At 35.4% G+C, this 20,290-nt stretch overlaps 1 long non-coding RNA gene across 1 annotated transcript; it reads right to left on the bottom strand.

Moving 5' to 3' along the window:
• Nucleotides 1-10,300: 10,300 nt before the first annotated feature.
• LOC125053129 lies at nucleotides 10,301-20,290 on the bottom strand. Its single transcript, XR_007117532.1, has 2 exons — nucleotides 19,977-20,290; nucleotides 10,301-10,875 (listed from the first exon to the last, which is right to left on the bottom strand). It is a non-coding gene; the product is annotated as an uncharacterized LOC125053129 (long non-coding RNA).

Genomic DNA, 20,290 nt, shown 5'->3' with positions numbered 1-20,290 from the left:
GTTGACTTATTGTCATTTGTCTGTCTAGAATGACATCTGTGGAGAGTTCAGTGACAGCGACATCGATGTTGACGTTGCTGTCATTACTAAGTGTTTTTTCTGTCATTTATGACAATCGTATGTTTTGTTATTTTATTTTATTTTTTGGAGTTTATGGGTATGTTTTGTTCATAGACTTAGTATATACTGGCGTATATACGCCAGTATATACTAAGTCTATGGTTTTGTTATAAATTTATAAGGACTAGACTATAAATACCGGCATGCCGCATGGATGGCCCACAGAAAGCATTTGACTTTGTATGAAAATGGTCACTTGAGCTAATGTCAATCCCATACAGTTATGACATTAGCCGTTAAACCAGGGGCCTTAGTCAAGATGCCATTAGCCATAACAGTAGTGTATAGTCCTTTTCATGAAAGAAGTCCCCCAGACGCGGCGCTGCAATCGCATGACGTAATGTTGCCATTTATGAGTAAAAAATTTACCTATTTTATTTACATTTAGCAGATGTAATTTATCAAATAATACTATTTTCTGCACACTTCGATCAAACAATATTTATGTTATGTAAAAATTATATTTTTATTTACTTATATTAGCGGTGTTCTACCTACTTACAGGGAAAAGATGAGAAAATAGGGTAAAGAAAAGCAATACAATTTTTTATTCAGAGTTTTAATGCATAATTGTTGGGATACAATTTTTTTCGAAATACACGCCGCTGTTATACCTTCGTTTGTAATTCTTGTTACAGTTTTCTTTGACACACCTGCAATTAAATTATGAACAGTTAAAAATAATAGTAACTTTAAGTTTATGATGAAATTGTATAGTTTCATCACGTTATGTATTTGTTCAATTTTGTCGCAAAAACGAATTTATATCATAAAAGTCCCATCAATACAGCAAAAAATTATTAAATGGCAACTCTAAAAAGTACCTGTTATGGCGGCAACTCTCTTCCGAACATTGTTTAGTGGTATTAAAACACCTTGATTCTTATGTTCTGCTTCACAGAACTCTTTCACCTTTAATATAATTTCTCGAGCCGAACTTTTTACAACTTTTGGCATTGCAATCAATCTTTAAAATGCATTAAGCTAGTTAAAAATTCACAAAAATCTACCACAACAAACGAACTTGATAACATCGACGAATGACAACATTGCCGACCTGTCAAATTTAGTTCCAAAAATCACCGCGGGACTTCTTTCATGAAAAGCACTATATGTAGAAAGTCGAAAACAAAATTTGTATGGAAATAACAGTTCGTGTGGAAAAGTTTTCATACAAATTTAGTTTTTGACTTTTTACATACACTACTGTTAAGGCATCTTGACTAAGGTCCCAGAACGGTTGCTGCAAAATACAGTGTGTTGGTAATAGTGGAGGTAGCGCAAAAAATTGCGCCGCGTATATTCATATTATATTTTATAGATTAAAAATCAAACGATATAATCGCACTGTTCCTACTTACCATATCATAGCAGTAGATAATAAATATTCTACCTCTGACGTCGAGTTCAAACTTCGATACTCGAGGCGTTTTAAATTTTTGTCATTACTAATTATGGAGTATATAACATTTTGGGATCTAATTATATTAGAACACTCATTTTAAATAATTTTATTATGTGACACAACATTATTTGTGTTATAATACTTTGTGGGTTTCCTCTCTGCTGTGCGTAAATTATTTTATTATGCTAGCAAATCATGATACGAGGAATTCTAAGACGGAAGTTCGTAAACAAGTTTTGCATAAACAACACAATAAACGGGGATTGATTTGAAAAATAAACTGTTTCAAACATTAAAAAACGCAGTTTAGAATCTTCTTGAGCTCGCCAACTAGAAAGACCAAACATAAATTAATAAGAACTTATGAACTTAGTTTTCGCCTCATCTTGATTCATGTGTGTAATATGCAATTGCAGTCAACCTGTCGCATATCGACAATAATCTTATAGTATAAGATCCCGATATACAACGACCTTCACCGAGATGCTTATTTAATGAAACGTATTTTATATTTAATTTAATATGTCAATAAATATAATCCATATAGGTTGCCTAGCAAATTTCAGTCCAGAGTATGTTTAATTAATATTTAAAAAAAATATATTTTTTTATAATTTGCATGTAGTAAATTTTTTAAATTTTTTTCAATCAATATTTTTAATCAGGGTAGTATTATATATGTATCACTATAACTTTCTTTTGTACTAAAGATGTATGTATACTTTAGTGTCACATAAAAAATATACACATAAATAATTAATTGATTAATAACAATAACCTAACGTTTGCATAGTCTATGGGCTTCATACTTTCGATTGGTATAGAATTTATCTAATAATCATACCGGTGAAATGTTCAAAAAAATATTTTTTTTTGAATATTAATTAAAATACTCTGGACTGAAATTTGCTAGGCAATCCATATGGATTATATTTATTGACATATTAGATTAAATATAAAATACGTTTCATTAAATAAGCATCTCGGTGAAGGTCGTTGTATATCGGGATCTTAGACCATTAGTATCTAACACTTTTTTCGACACTGATTTCCCTGCTCTATAGTGGCACAGCCCAGCAGAAGGGATTATTATTACGAGAATTTACAAATATCGTCGACCATATCGTTACCATAGTTACCATTATTTTAATTTTAAAATAATGTCGTAACCATGGTAACTAACTGGGTACTAATCTACATTTTAATTAATCGTCTTTTCAATCAAATGGATTTTCTTTTTATTAGAGCAGAATTTAAAAAGTCAATTGCTGCTTTGTCGGCGAATTTTTAAATTGAAATCCGGACGCCATTAATGATATCTTTTTATAGTTCATATTTTACTATGAAATCATTTATAATATTTTATCAATTGATAGGCATTGTATTCATTTTTAGATTACATCTCTTGGTAGTTTTAGTATTTGCAATAATTCTAAAAGGATATTACCTATTAGAGATTAATTTAGGGTCCTTCATTAAAAGAGCGTACCAACTCTTAAAAGGCCGGCAACGCACTTGCGTGCCTTCTGGAAATGTAAGTGTCGAGCGGTATCACTTAACATCAAATGAGTCCTCTGCCCTTTACATAAAAAAACATGTAAAATATTTTATCAATTTCTACGCATTGCGTTCATTTTTAGATTACATCTCTTGGCAGTTTTAGTTTTTGCTATAATTCTAAAAGGATATTACCTATTAGAGATTGATTTAGGGTCCTTCATTAAAAGAGCGTACCAACTCTTAAAAGGCCGGCAACGCACTTGCGTGCCTTCTGGAAATGTAAGTGTCGAGCGGTATCACTTAACATCAGATGAGTCCTCTGTCCTTTACATAAAAAAACATGTAAAAATATTTTATCAATTTCTACGCATTGCGTTCATTTTTAGATTACATCTCTTGGCAGTTTTAGTATTTGCTATAATTCTAAAAGGATATTACCTATTAGAGATTGATTTAGGGTCCTTCATTAAAAGAGCGTACCAACTCTTAAAAGGCCGGCAACGCACTTGCGTGCCTTCTGGAAATGTAAGTGTCGAGCGGTAACACTTAACATCAGATGAGTCCTCTGTCCTTTACATAAAAAAACATGTAAAAATATTTTATCAATTTCTACGCATTGCGTTCATTTTTAGATTACATCTCTTGGCAGTTTTAGTATTTGCTATAATTCTAAAAGGATATTACCTTGTGGTACGTTCGTATCAGACATCCAACCCATGAAGGTGTAGGTGATTGATTAACGTGTCGTATTGAAACAGTGATGTGTTCAGACAAGAACATATCAGAATAGTTACGGTCGTGTGTTCTGAAAAGAACAGTTTCATCGTGTCGTAAGACACGGTAATTTGCCCTGACAAGGGCAGTTGTCAAACGTTTTCGTCGTGAAACAAGAATAATATGTCCTGAAAAGGACAGTTGTTAGACGTTTAGTCGTGATACGATAATTTGTCCTGAAAAGGACAGTTTTTAGCGTTATCGTAAGGCTACGATATCGAAGTGTTCTGTGAAGAACACGTTCGTACGCTTCGACGGCTGCGTGCAGAAAAAGGCCAACTTTTTGCCGCGCCGCATTTTTATCGTCTACTCTGGTACCTGCGCAACCAATCAACGCTCCGCATCTTGGCACCACATGTCAATATTAGTTGTAAGCGTAGGATAAGTTTTAAGTATAATTGTACACAGTTTTGTAAATAAATATCATTCATCATTCACTATTCCATCTTCACCTCTTCTCTACAAGTAATTAGGGAGTTTTATTTTAACATCGACCAAGTAATTCTGAACCAGTCAACATCAAGCAACATCTCTAAAGTGGTGACCCCGAGAAGAACAACCCCGAGAAGAACAAGCCCGAGAAGAACAACCCCTAGAAGAACAACCCCGAGAAGAACACCAAGAACATTGAAGATGTCGACAACAGAAAATTCCGGTGCAGAGCGTCAAACTTCATCAACACCGTCGAGCCAAGAAGTCTCCGGTATGTCACTGTCGCTCCGCGTGCCACCACCTCATCCGCAACAGCCAACCATCGACACACTCATCGGTGAAATAAGAAGATTGTCTTCAGAAGTTGCTGAGCTACGAGCACAACCTCGCGACAACTACCGCAACCGTCGCCCTCGCCACCGTTTCCTATCACGCTCGCGGAACGCATTTCCACATCACAATGAAAACCGACGAGAGTCGCAGATGGAAGACCGAAGCCGAAAAAAATCTCCGATGCCGTACTGCTACTACCATCATCGCTACGGTATGGACGCGAAGAAATGCGCACCACCATGCAGTGTCAAGCCTATTAACGAGTCGGAAAACTAAAAGTAACGCTGGCCGCGGCGGGAACTGGCGTTACCGAATCATCACACCGCCTTTTCGTTACCGACAGGGTAACGAAACTTACCTTTTTGGTCGACACAGGAGCCAATATCTCCGTGCTACCAAAGAAAAAAGGCTCACGCGAAAAACCACTGCCGTTTCAACTCTACGCCGCCAACAACACTGTAATTCCTACATACGGAGAGAAGTCACTCACACTCGATCTTAACCTTCGAAGACCATACACATGGAAATTCGTCGTAGCCGATGTGTCCAAGCCAATCCTGGGAGCAGATTTCTTACAGTACCACCACCTCATTGTCGACGTAAAAAACCGACGATTGATCGACGGGAAAACACAGCTGGTAACTAACGCTCAACTCAGTACTGCGGGCATACCTACAGTTCGCAGTATAGACATTGGGCAAAATTACCACAGCATATTAGCAGATTTCCCAGGCACAACTAGACTCACTTCAATGAAGCTTAGTCCTAAACATTCCGTCGAACACTTCATTGAAACAAATGGACCGCCTCTACACTGCAGGCCACGCCCCATTGCGCCGCATCGTTACGAAATGGTCAGAAAGGAATTTCAGAGAATGATTGATCAAGGGTTATGCAGACCAAGCAAAAGCCCTTGGGCATCACCTCTTCACGTCGTGCCAAAGAAGAATGGAGACCTACGCGTGTGTGGCGATTACCGAAGGCTCAACGCTATAACCAAGCCCGATCGGTATCCCATACCACGCATACGTGATTTCACTTACCAACTCGCAGGGAAGAAAATTTTCTCCACACTCGACCTCAACCGCGCCTACCAACAACTGCCAGTCAGCGAGCAAGATGTGGAGAAAACCGCCATAATCACACCATTTGGCCTTTTCGAGTTTCCGCGCATGTGTCCTGGTCTAAAGAACGCCGGCCAGACATTCCAACGTTTTATTCACGAAGTACTGCGCGAACTCGACTTCGTATTCCCTTTCGTTGATGATCTGCTGATAGCGTCAATCGACGAGGAAGAGCACCGAAAACACCTACGCACCGTATTACAGCGACTAGAAGAATACGGTATTACCATCAACCCATCAAAATGTGTTTTCGGCCAGCCAACTGTCAAATTCCTCGGTCATCAAGTCACGGCGGAAGGAATACAGCCACCCCAAGAAAAGGTACAGGCTATCACAGATTTCCCAAAGCCACAAACCGTAGAGGAACTGCGACGTTTTCTCGGTATGATAAACTTTTACCGCGAAAATGTCAAAGACGCAGCCTCCATACAAGCGCCGCTAAATACTTACCTGCACAACATCAAGAAGCGTGACAAAACTAAGATCGACTGGACCGCTGAATCGACGCAAGCGTATGAAGCATGTAAAGAGAGCATAAAAAACGCCGCTTTACTCGCTCATCCGTCTCACCATGCGACGCTTGCTATATTCAGCGACGCGAGCGACAAAACAGCTGGTGCCGCACTAAATCAATTTGTGAACAACACATGGCAACCACTCGGCTATTTTTCGAAGAAATTCAGCGACGCACAGACTCGCTATAGTACCTACGATAGAGAGCTACTCGCCATCTACATGGCTGTCAAACATTTCCGAAAAATGTTCGAGGGACGAGAAATCATAATATACACGGACCACAAGCCGCTAACTTTCGCTTATACAAAATCAAATACAAACAGCGAATCACCGAGACGCACCCGACAACTACTTTATATCAGCGAATTTACCACTGATATACGACACGTCAGTGGGTCTCAAAATGCAGCCGCAGACGCATTATCACGCATTGACGCGATCACGTGTCCATCGCCGATCGACTACAATCAACTTGCAATAGCTCAAGAGCGCGATAGCGATACAATGCAAGCACTCAGTCTACAGAGCAACCTATCTTTCAAGGAAGTTAACCTGCCCGCGTCAAACATCAAATTACTCTGCGAAACTTCAACCTCATGCATACGTCCGTACCTACCTGAAGAATACCGACGTACCGCATTCGACGCAGTACATAACGTTAGCCACCCTGGAATAAAGACCACGAGGAAATTAATTACGCAACGCTACTTTTGGCCCTCAATGAACGCAGATGTCGGCAAGTGGGCAAAAGTATGCCTACAGTGTCAGCGCGCCAAAATACAACGCCACACAACAAGTCCATTATCAATTTTTTCACCAACCGAACGATTCGAACACGTTCACATCGATATCGTTGGTCCGCTACCTACCGCGGCCACCGGTCATCGATACCTCGTGACAATGATCGACAGAGCGACGAGATGGCCCGAAGCATACCCATTATGCGAAATAACAGCCGAAGACGTCGCCAAAGCTGTATACGAAGGTTGGATTTCCCGTTTCGGTTGCCCTGCTACAATAACAACGGACCAAGGACGCCAATTCGAAAGCAGAGTATTTGCATCTCTTTCTCGCTTACTCGGAATCGAAAAAACGCGTACAACTTCATACCACGCACAATGTAACGGTATCATCGAACGATGGCACCGTGTCCTTAAGGCCGCATTAAAGGCAAGACTACAGACCGCAAGAAGCTGGATCAACGAGCTACCAACCGTCCTACTCGGATTACGCGCCGCTATGCGAAGTGACACCGGCGTAAGCGCCGCCCAACTTACCTACGGATGCAACATACGCTTACCCGGTGATTTCTTATCTACGACCCGCGATGACGTCATTATGGACTCTGCCTACATCGATCAGCTGCGCGACGCAATACGTAACTTGCAACCAATGCCTAACCAACCACACAGCAACACAAAACCTATATTCGTACACCGCGACCTGCAAACATGTGAATACGTTTTCGTACGCATAGACGCCGTAAAGAAGCCATTACAAGCACCCTACGACGGACCCTATCGCGTGCTAAAACGAGACAGCAAGATATTCACGCTGCAGTTACCTAACCGTGAAACAAAGATCTCTATTGATAGACTCAAACCCGCCTACACAATCGCCGAGCCAGATGTGCCCACTGATACAATACCGAGTACCTGCAACAAGCAAATCACATCAAGTGCGAACGAAACACATGGACCATTAAATAGCCTGAAACATCAAAACGACAACAACCTGAAACATCAAAACGATAACAGCCTGAAACATCAAAACGACAACGACCTGAAACAACAAGACATTGGGAACAACACAATACCTACAAGGACAACTCGCCGAGGCCGCGTTATACGCCTGCCGGTACGCTTCGCTAGAGGGGGAATCCTGTAGGTGATTGATTAACGTGTCGTATTGAAACAGTGATGTGTTCAGACAAGAACATATCAGAATAGTTACGGTCGTGTGTTCTGAAAAGAACAGTTTCATCGTGTCGTAAGACACGGTAATTTGCCCTGACAAGGGCAGTTGTCAAACGTTTTCGTCGTGAAACAAGAATAATATGTCCTGAAAAGGACAGTTGTTAGACGTTTAGTCGTGATACGATAATTTGTCCTGAAAAGGACAGTTTTTAGCGTTATCGTAAGGCTACGATATCGAAGTGTTCTGTGAAGAACACGTTCGTACGCTTCGACGGCTGCGTGCAGAAAAAGGCCAACTTTTTGCCGCGCCGCATTTTTATCGTCTACTCTGGTACCTGCGCAACCAATCAACGCTCCGCATCTTGGCACCACATGTCAATATTAGTTGTAAGCGTAGGATAAGTTTTAAGTATAATTGTACACAGTTTTGTAAATAAATATCATTCATCATTCACTATTCCATCTTCACCTCTTCTCTACAAGTAATTAGGGAGTTTTATTTTAACATCGACCAAGTAATTCTGAACCAGTCAACATCAAGCAACATCTCTAAAAAGGTATGAAAGTTATCGAATGGTGAGCGAATCAATCTTAATGAGTGCCGTGTGACGTGTCTGAGTCGATCTGGAGAACATGTTTATCAAATATTCGCCATTAGAGGCGAATGTTCTAGTTGCTAGGACCCGATTAAGAGACTTCTCTTCTTTCTTCTTTTCCTAAGTAGAACGTGATTTTTTCTCTAAAATATAATCTTTCTCTAAAAGACGTACGATACATATTTTTTTTATTTATTTATATATAAACACTAACCTAACAGGCGACCCTGAATTGACAAGAGTGAACAATAAGTGAATAACATTGACAGGGCAACAATAAAGCAAACATACAAAATTAATTAGGAAAAAAAAAATTACACTATAGGCACTAACAAATAATAGAACTTTTGATATCTCAACGGACAATGAAAAAGGTCCGTTAACATATGTAATTCGTTAACTAAATTATAATAATTCGTTAAATATTATAATAATGGTAATCTATATACGAGAAGGCAAAAACTTTGTGTCGTTTTAAGAGAATTGTTCGCGAATGTGAAATTTGACACAGTTAAACTTTACTTGTTTTGTAAGTATCATGTCTTTCACAGTTCATATTCAATAGTGTTTATATTATTTTCTTATATAATATATAATCCTTAATTAAATTATGATCGGTTAGTGTTTGGTCGAAAACAACAATATATTATAACATTCTCGTGTCACAATTTTCATTCCCATACTCCTCCGAAACGGCCCTAAATTTTTATTTTTAAAATTTTGTTTTTTGTTTAATTTTTTTATGATATAGCATAAAAAAATACATACAACCCTTAATTTTCACCTCTCTATGATCAATCACTATTTTTTATTTTGTAATTAAAGACTTGAAATCTGAAGTTTATATACTTACAGAAAAATTCACAAAAAAACCTAAAATGTTTTCATTCCGGAAAATCGAACAGTCTCCGGGGTAGCATAGCAAAATGTTCCATGTTGGTAGTTACTAAAAAGATAGGCTAAGTAAAATTAAGGAGAAACGAAGTTCGCGGGGCAGCTAGTAATAATATATAGTATGAATTAGAGAAACTTAGGTATGTATAATTAATGAAGGTCGTGATTACACGCGACCGAGTTAGCAGTTTCTTCACGAATGCGCAACCCACTCCTGGCTAGAACCTGCTCACTATTACACTACCATTTTAATGACCGTTAACCAATCAATTTCGCATTGATGTTTGATTTGAAAGATTCTATAAACGATTTCGAATACGATAGAATAATCTAATATATAAAATTCTTGTGTCGCGGTGTTTGTGGTTAAACTCCTCCGAAACGGCTCGACCGATTCTCATTAAATTTTGTGTGCTTATTGAGTATGTCTGAGAATCGGAAAACATCTATTTTTCATCCCCCTAAATGTTAAGGGTAGTCCACCCCTAAATATATTTTTTTTATTTTCAGATATTTTTTTCTGTTTTTTTTTATGATACAGCATTAAAAAATACATACAACCCCTAACTTTCACCCCTCTACGATCAACCCCTATTTTTTTATTATAAAATGATGTACATGGCAAAACGACGTTTGCCCGGTCAGCTAGTAAGGATATAAGATTTAAGTGAAAGTTAATAAAAAATTTGAAATTGATAATTTCGTATATTGGTATGTCTTAACTATTACATTTCTTATCTATAATTATAAATATTAAAGCTTTGGATGGCAATATTAAAATTAATTTAATAACTTTTATATAAAATCTATAGTATACAATAATTACGCTTTTGTTTCAGGTTTAGATATTAGACCAATTTATGCTTACCTTACGACGGCAAAGAGATGGCCTTTGCCTTTTAATTTACCGGGAATACAAATACGTCAACCACTAAGAAATGTTGTAGATAACCAAAAACAACCTATTTTATTAACATGCATTAAATTTTTCTTGTGTAGATAACAATTGAGCATCAATAGAGATAATCTAATTTCTAAATAAAACCTAAATTGGCCTGAATATAAATCTTTCTACAGGCAGAGCAAGGCGAATCTTAATTTTTTTAGAGTATTTCGTCTCTTTATAGCATAAGTATGACAGCTATTTATATGTTTTAGTATATGTCGCGTTGTATCTCAAGCACATTGCACTGAGGGCCAGTTATGCTCCGTCATTCTTCATAATTGATGCCGTTTCAAGGATCAGTTAGCAATATTTCGCGTACCTGGAAATAAATATAAATTATTTTTAGTACTTCCTTTTAAAAATAACGTGTCGGTAAATTGCTGGTTTTAAATTTTATTGATTGTGTTAATGTGTGTCGATGTAAATGAATCTTTTCATCTTAACACTACATGTTTTCCAAGTTTGTTGTAAAAGGGCTTTAACAAAAAATTTCTTACGATATCACATTTATTTGACATTAATTAGGACGGAAATAAATGTATAATAACATGCCCTTGCAATATGCGGACAGATTTGACTATTTATCTACACTAATTGTACACTATATTTTGACAATTAATAATGTGTAGTATTTTGTAAATCTACAGCTAACATAAATTATTTATAACAAAAAACAATTATACTAAAGATTTAGCTAAAGATGGAATACATGAATGCGTTGGATGTGCTCATGATACAGGTGACTTAGCGCTATGGATATTGTTAATACTCCCTTTCAATATATGTATTTGATTTTAATTAGAAATCATACTAAAAGATTAAGGCCAAGGGATACTGGGTTTTAAACCTTCGTAATACGTATTAAGAATGAGCTACACGGGCTTCATTATCGTTATGAACAATTGATTAATCAGTTAGTAAGACGCAATTATAAATTTGATTTAAAAAAAGATGTTACCTATATAATGATATGATATATATGTGTTAGGGCATCGCTTAGGTTTATATCAATAAAAAGTCATGAAGGTGATAGGAAAGATTTGCCCATTTGTATAATACTATTTTGCTATAATAATAATCAAGATTTTTATTAATTACTATTAATCAGAATCAGAGCAGTGTTGGCCCAGTGGCTTCAGCGTGCGACTCTCATACCTGAGATCGTAGGTTCGATCCCCGCCTGTGCACCAATGGACTTTCTTTATATGTGCGCATTTAACATTTGCTCGAACGGTGAAGGAAAACATCGTGAGGAAACCGACATGTAGTGGACCCAAAACGTCGACGGCGTGTGATCACCTACTTGCCTATTAGATTTAAAAATGATCATGAAACAGATTCAGAAATCTGAGGCCAAGACCTGAAGAGATGATAGCCCCACTGTTTTTTTTATTAATATATGTTTAAAACAAACGTTTAGTGCGTTTTGGACTCATTTATAAATGTTTAGAACTTTCGCATAACATACGGAAGATGTTGAAGCAATAAAACCAATAAACCATAAAAAATTTAATAATATTATTTAGTAGAAGTCAAATGCCAAGGTCAGATATCACTTTAAATTTGCCCACATATTTATTTCCGAATTTATTTTAGTCAACAGGAAATTAAATTAATTCGCAACTTGTAAGCAAATTACAGGGTCATCTAATAACATAAGCATAAATTCAATGTATAATGAATTATAAACACATTCATGTGTAGAAACACGTGAACTCAAATCAAAATTAAAAGTTTAATGATGCGAGAAGTATCTTTAGGTACATATAACATAATACCACGTTTTTATGATAAGAAATGAAGAGTGTTTACAATATTGTTAACCTACTAATGATAATAATTAAAAACGGGTAAATAGAAAACTAAAACAAATTTAATAAGTTTGTTTCCTGTGGCGTGTGACCTTTTTTAAAATACCATGATATGTTGTATGTTATTTCAACTTTTCTTTCTGTCTTTTGTCATTTCGAGTTTCACGCTTGATGACACAAGACTTTGTGTGGTTTTATTTAAATTAGAAAGAATTTGCAAGCAATAGAGATTGGATGAAGCAAGTATTGAAGTGCGCATTAGTGATGTGAAATTTCAGTTTTTATTAGTTTTGGCAAAATGAATAAAATTGTTCCCGGCAGAAATGTTTTAGTCCAGTGTAGGAAATACGAGACCCTAAACTGACGTTGAAAATTGTTTTATTATAAATCTGTTTTACCTCTAATTATTAAAGTAATAAATGCAGTTCTCAATATTATTATTGCGACTTATCCATTATTAATTATTTTTGGAGCAATTATAATCACCTTAAGTTACAACGATTATAACCAGTTTTTCTGACTGGCCAAGGGCGTATCTTCCGGCACACGTTCGCTTGAAAGTTACCTTTCGACATGCAGTATTGCGGTGAATTTTCCAGATCGGCGTAAGAGGTCAATGACCTGTAGGTCTATCATAAGTTTGGCAAAGTATTAAGCTATTCGGCATTATATGTTTGTCAAGTATGTTACATACTACCTGGAGTTCGAGTGGCCTCTTTCGCCTTATGTACTGTTTTTCATTATTTTTATAAAGTTCACTTGAAAATCACAGTAAGTAAGTATCTCTGTAAGTAAGTTTTATAATGGCTTTGTTGGACTGACCGCTAAACTTTGAGGAGTGACAATTTGTTTGTTTTTCTAACAGACGCCAACTTTAACTTGACTCTATTTCTTATGGTCTAAGATACCGCTGCAGGATTAATGCGTACTAGGCTTACGAAACTGTAGTACTTAGGCTTAAGAAAAAAATTTAAGCAATTCGTTTAATTCTTTGTCAAACTAATAAGAACTGTTTTGAGATTTCAACAATACTGATTGTTAGTATTATTGAACTATTATTTGTGTAATTATTACTTTAATTGTATAGAGTAAAAGAGGAAAGGACACGTTATATTTGCAACATGATACATGTGTGTTGTCGGCCTTGAGTAAGGTCATACATAAGGTCTTGTAATCTTGTCATAAATACCTTTTTTTAAGTTTTTAAATTTAATTACACCACGTTAAGGTTAAAATACAGAACAAAACATAATTATTGTTTTTTTTACGCGAATATTTCCAAAATAAATAATGATAACTTTATCTTAATTAATGTAGACATATTTTAAATTCAGAGAACTTGATTTTAAAATTATTCATTCCAAGTTTTACAACATTTAAATTAATTTTTGTTTTTCGGTTCACAGTTGCACTTAATGTGATTTAATCAAATATTTATATGCATTCTAAACAGATTTCTTAAAAAAAATATTTAATCGACTCCAAAATGCACTAAAAAGTATTAAATATTTTTTTGTTTTCATTGGCCTTGTATGAAGATTGTTTGGTCGGCAGTTGAAGTGGAGGAAAAAAAATTGAATCAAATTGATTCTTACATCAGTTTTTTTATTCGGATTAAAACTATACAATCTTTGTCATCACTTTGATTTCATCAATTTATTTTATTATTCATAAATCACTGTAACGAATTGAGGATCTCCTTTATATCAGATAAAAGTTAAATGGAGCGATTTTATATGCTAAACAGTTTTCAATGAAAAAAATGCAATTTAACACCCAGTTCAATGTTCGGACACTCAGGATTTTAACTTTAGCTATCAGATAGTCTGTTTGAATAACCTAACAATTTGAATCTATTCAAATTACTGATATATCGCTGATGCATGAAAACCGATTCTTTCGAAATTCCAAACTAATATTGATTTACACTGTATTGTACACATACCGCAGTCAAAACCTTTTAACGATTAAACCTAGAAGCGGATTTATCAGTCTTGCTACCAAATATTATTAATACGATATACATTTAGTAGCAACCCGAATAACGTTTTAGATTTTGAATCAAGACACTTCTAAAACTATGAAAATCGAAATACACTCTCTAAATCAGAAGGCGTAAAATATTTTAAGTCCAAGCCCCATTCATAACAAGTGTGTTTGCCCCGTCTTAAGTGACTTATACTCAGCTGGCTCTTTTATCGCAAACAACGAAATTTATTTATTTTTTAGAATGAGATGAAAGAGGTATTTAAAACGGTGTCGTTATTTGATTTATAAGGTCAAACTAACGTTCTCTAGCAGTTCCAGAATGCTAAGTTCGGAAAAATTTAGAGGAGGCCTTTGTTGAAGGACAAGCTGATAGATTGGCACTAAATGTTATATTACTTTAGGCACATGTGCTTATTTAGTATGTAAGCTAAACAGCATTAAAGGATTTTTATTTTATTTAATTAAAACTATAACAAAGGTCCGTTTTAACGAACATAAATACACGATAGTTAGTTAACGAATAAAACAAATGTTTGTTATGGAATATTTAATGACGTGAAATAAGTGTAAGGTATCACTTATTTTACGTCATTAAATAAGAATCGGTAGACATCCCTACTCATCAGCAAAGAAGACAGATGGTGTAGGCCGAGAGAAAAAGCCGTCGTAAAAAACTCTCGGTGCCTACTCTTTTAAAATCTATAACACTTTTTTTTAAACAAATATCGCAAATTAATTAGAATATAGGTATAACTCCTATAAAATGTTAATTTGATGCTTTTCAATCGTGTATTATTTTATACGCGATAGACGCGATTATATCTTACATATTTGTGTTGCAATTGAGCAATTATAATAACTTGTAAATAAATGTAAATTACTGTTTTTATAGTCTCCGTTTTTCTCTAGCCTAGTAAATGTAAATTAAGTTGAAATCAAGTTAAGTTGATTTTGCTTTAATTTTTAATTATCATGTATTTTTATGAACACGAAGAAAACGCACAATAGCAGATGACTCGCGAGTTTTCTGTATTATATTATTATGGTATATTACCCTACGCTCGTATGAAGTACCATAAGCCCCAAATTGGGCAAGCCGATGATAAAAACTGATTATACGAAACGCAAACAATGATTTCACCGGGTGTCAAAACCGTCGGCCGTCGTTTAGTACCTATATTCAAATAATAAAAATTCTAAATCACACAGATTCATTTTATACCCCTCAATTTTTAAGTTTAAAATGCCAATGACTTGATTTACATAAAATAACCAACTTTTGGATTCAAATTTCTGGAGTCGAACAATATAAATTATAATTATAAAATGTAATCAATGAACAAATAAGGGCCCAGACTAGGGGCTGTTACTTGCTGTTTAAATAACAATATGACGTGGTACATGTATTATTATGTAACAGCGCAGTTGCAGTGATTTTGAAATGTCAGTTTTGGTATTCATATGGTCTATGGTCGATAAATAGTCTATGCTTAAAATACTTAAAACGTTTCCCGCCACAAGTTTGGAGTTGGATACATACGAGAATGTGTAGTGGGTAAACCAAAGGGGAAACTTACGCCCACAAAATTTGGCGTATATCAAAATAATTAAGAGGAAATAATCAAAATGGGGGAGGAATGAATGCATTTCTTGTCAGATGAATTTCGAGATAGCGGAAGGAGATCGTTCGTGATAAATACAGTGGAAGATAAATGTCAATATTGACAAAAGCTGGCGCAGCCGAAATATAATAAACGGTAAAAATACAGGAGTATTTCCTCCAACATTTATTTTTTCGTCTTTGGAGACTAGACCGTGGGGTTCAAGTGCACAGTTAATTAACGATTTATGTTGGTGCTTGGTGGATACAACGGGTGAGCCTGGACTTGGTGCTTACCTCGCTCCATGTATCCCAATTCATCAAGGAAATGCAAATTTAAAACAATACGATCGAAAAAGATGGTAAAATGTATCAGGTTCAAAACTGCATAAAAACTTTTTACTCGACCTAATATAAATTTTTAGGTAGGACCAAAAGAAACTGAAAATTCAAGGTGGGCCAATAGATGTGTCCAGAAGTGTACATTTTTAATTATCATTATTATCTTAGATATTGCAAAACTTGACCGGAAAGTTATTGAAACTGCTTGAGGTATTAACCCCCAAAATGAATAACAAATTTTTAATCCATGACTGATTTAGGATCGTTACAATAACAGTCCTATAATAAGTTTCTTAGAAATGAAAATCTATTCGATTCTGTTAAAGAGGTTAGTTAGTAGGTACATTAGGTCAATGAACCACAGACAAAGTATTTTCTAGAAGAATATAACGATATCTGGTATATAATACGCGTTTCATGAAAACATTTGAATTCGAACAATACGAAAACGATATTTCGGAATTTATTACTCTAGGCACGTAATGTAGCTTTCATAAAAACATAGACTAATGTGCGGTGTTGCTCGGCTGAATTATTTTAATCAGGTGATAGCGATAAGACAAGATTTTTTTTATAGAACAGTGGCAAATGGGCATGAGACTCATCGGATGTTAAGTGATACCGCCGCCCATGGATACTCCTAATGCCAGAGGGCTCGCGAGAGAGAAAAGATTGCTCTAATATGGATCATTGCTATGAACTGCGTGTACACGGTATAACTATAATTGTTGCGATGACGTGTTAATAATAATATGTGATACTATATATCTTTTAATTGAATATTTAAATAAATAAATAAAACAGTGGCACCACAACCTTTTTAGATCTTGGCCTCAAACTCAAACTTTCTCAAGATTTCTGTTTGTTCATGATCAATTGTTACTCGAATAGGCAAGTAGGTGGTCCTGTGCCTGACACACGCCGTCGACTTTTGGGTCTAGAGAGCCGGTTTCCTAACGATGTTTTCCTTCACCGTTCGAGCGAATATTAAAGGCGCACGCAGGAAGAAAGTCTTTTGGGGCACAGCCGGGGATCGAACCTACGACGTCAGGGATGAAATAGCACGCTGAATACACTAAGCCAAATCTCACCACAAAAATTGGGCTTTTGATTGGTTGAATGAATAAATTATTATTTACATATTATATAGAACCCGTATTGATGTTCGATAACTGTGATGTTATGATAAGCCTCAGTTATTTAATGTATGTTTTGTCACGTTCCTTCATTTACAGGGACACGAGAGAGATAAGGACAAGGCAGTTTTGAGACATCATGGAGAAATGATAAAAAAACTATTATTTTTTATTACGTCTTCACATATTTACGTATACAATGAACTTTATAAATTGCATTTAACTTAAATCAGATAACTAGATTTGATTCAATAACATAAAAAAAATTCGTTAGACGTTTAAAATATTAAAATGAATATTTTTCCGTAATGCGAGTCACGATTTCGCTTTTGTTTTTACACAAGTATTATGCTAATGTGATTGATGTATTTCTTCAACGTTTTTTAAAATTTTATAACACCTTTATCTTTAGAAAAACACATTTTTAACGGATTTGAAGTTATGTTTTACTATAAATTAATAATTATTAAAAGGCGGCAATACTACCTTTATATATAATACTACCTTTTACCCATATTCTTGCCTTTAGATAGGACTGTTTTATTTTTTCATTTAAGCCATTCAAAAAGATTAATCTCGACTCGTCCAGTCGACGACAATATTAATTGTAGATGTCAATTTAGAATCCTTTTTATTGGCGCTTAAATGAATGAATAAAAAAAATATTTTAACTACGAATGAATATAACATAGGTTTAAATTCGCGTCGTGATGTTATGTTATGTTATCGATAAGATATACGTGACGATTTATAGATAGAGTTTTATAGATCTCTATGTTAATATGTTTATTATTTTACGTATATTATAATAATGTTTTTTTAAGGAATATGTAAATACTGTATATTTGTTTGTTATGATTACTAATAAAATGACATTTGTTTATTACAAAATACCTTTGACAATAAAAACATTTTTACATGTGTTCTTCTATTAAGGATATTAAAAGAAACTAAAATATCAAAACTGTGCCAGTTACACATCACAAAATAATGTATGAAAAAGTATCGTAATACAGCGAGGAAATGCTCCCAGCGTTAAAGTTGCACTGCCACAGGGACCAAACTTTTCAAATTTGTTTTCTTCTTATCCATTTCTACTTATTATTACTATGTAGGCTAAACATATTGGAAATAATGATTTAACTGTATATATGCAGTAATGTCGTCCAATGACAACATATCGTACATAATGATGGCGTCATGAGAATTGTTCTAGAATTAACTAGATTTGTATTATTTAATTGGTTTCTGAGTTCTTAGGATACTCGTACAATATTCCGCCATGCCCTCTGTAACTTCCAATGGCAACAGTTATTGAACCCCACGGTTTTGTATGCAATTTGGATGTAGTTCTCTCAATAACTAACTAATAATTGGGATCGGGCGGACAAAGACTCATTATTGGGTTAGTATAGACCAGAGCAAGGGCGCTGGTTCTATTACACTTTGTTTTCACGACAACTGCGTTTGGCATTTTGAATAGGAACCGAAAATATTGTGATTATGTAAAAGTCGTAAATGTTTTGCACTCAAATTTAGATATTAACATACTAAAGTTTGCTAATAGTGAACTGAAAAAAGCACGGTCATATGTTAACACTAATTATTAGATTAAATTAAACCCATGAACGGAGAAGAGCTAATATTCAGCTACCATATAGCAAAATACTTAGCTTAGTAAACATGTAACAATCTAATCTAAAAAAGGTCAATAATTTCCGGACAAATGGAGAGACCGCGATGTTAAAAACATTTAAAATGTGTGACATTTAAGGCTTGGCGAATTTCTACATCTATATCGTGATTATTTTACTTAAAAGCAAGTATAAAAGCCGTAATTCTCTGCCGACTTTTTTGTATTTACATGTTGGTATTCTTATGGTTACAAAATACGAGTGTTAAAGACGCACTTAAACGTCTACAGTATAGATTTGACTGAGGATATTATCAATTATATATGTTGATTTTTATTTGGGAGTCAAAAACCCTTCTTCTGCTATTAAAAACATACAATATCTAATTATATTATAACAGCTATGCCCTCATTCATGTAAGTGGCGGATTTTCGTGTACGTAATTATTTCTAATCGAAGAGGCAGCATCGAATTTAGCAGTGTTGACCTAGTGGCTTCAGCGTGCGACTGTCATCCCTGAGGTTGTAGGTTCGATCTCCGGCTGTGCACTAATGGATTTTCTGTCTATGTGCGCATTTAACATCGTGAAGAAACCGGCTTGCCTTAGACCAAAAACGTCGACGGCGTGTGTCAGGCACAGGAGGCTATTAGATTGACAAATGATCATGAAAGAAATACAGAAATCTGAGGCCCAGACCTAAAAAGATTGTAGCGCCAGTAGTTTTTATAATTTTTTATTTAAGCATCGATTTCAACATATCTGAAGTATCGAAACTGTTGGAATTTATTATGTTTTACTGTTAACAAATGTACCTACTGATATCAAATTACCACGGACAAAGCTCGGCCCAGTTTTAACGAAACAAATTTCACAAATTTTTGGAATTCAAATTTACGTAAGTACTTACCAAATAGTAGAGTAGCGAAACACAAGATGCAATCAGCACTTAACACGGGTCCGATTCACGAACGAGTCGAGAAAACGAATATCTTTCCACTCGACGTTGAGGTATTCGAGAGCGTGGATGAGTTGCTACGCTTGCTCGCTTTGCGAGACAATCCATTGCGCGCGTTTCTCGAATCGAAAAGTCGATCGATAACTTGTCGTATCGTCGAATGTTTTCTATCGAATGGATTGGGAAACATCGTAAGATACCTGCATAGGTGTGCACGATTCAGCGGACTTGGCGAGAATGCGTACGATTTGCAACCGAAGCCTTTC

The sequence above is a fragment of the Pieris napi genome, chromosome 10, assembly GCF_905475465.1.
Source record: "Pieris napi chromosome 10, ilPieNapi1.2, whole genome shotgun sequence".
NCBI classification, from domain to species: domain Eukaryota; kingdom Metazoa; phylum Arthropoda; class Insecta; order Lepidoptera; family Pieridae; genus Pieris; species Pieris napi.
The sequence above is the reverse complement of the archived record's forward strand: the minus strand, read 5'-3'. Positions and strand labels throughout refer to the sequence as shown.